The sequence below is a fragment of the Galeopterus variegatus genome, unplaced genomic scaffold (assembly GCF_000696425.1).
Source record: "Galeopterus variegatus unplaced genomic scaffold, G_variegatus-3.0.2 Scaffold10186, whole genome shotgun sequence".
In the NCBI taxonomy this organism is placed as follows: Eukaryota; Metazoa; Chordata; class Mammalia; order Dermoptera; family Cynocephalidae; genus Galeopterus; species Galeopterus variegatus.
Genome location: NW_007736297.1, coordinates 44,860 through 45,237, shown reverse-complemented (window position 1 = coordinate 45,237; position 378 = coordinate 44,860).

The following is a 378-nucleotide window of genomic DNA, read 5'->3' as shown; positions in this document are numbered from 1 at the left end:
GCTCTTTTTGGCAGCTGACCAGTACAGGTATCAATCCCTGTTGTTATAGCTATGATAACCCAGCTTCCTGAGGGATCAGCACAAGGACAAGATCCTAGCCAGTTGACACATGCTGGCTAGATTCCCCAAAGAGCGCCTAGGAAAGCCTGATTTTTCAAGTGTAAGCCCTGAGAAAAATTAGTGCTCTCCATCCCACCTGCATTTCCCTTTCTCCCATGCTTCCTGGCTTTTTTCTTGGCTTGTAACCGGACTTAACCTACTGCATCTATCTTGGATTTGGCTTTTGGAAGCATGTGGCTTCAGAGATGCAAAGCAGCAGGAAAACCACGTAGGACATTCCTGGAATTCTGTATGAACAAGGCAGGGGGATCAAGAGCT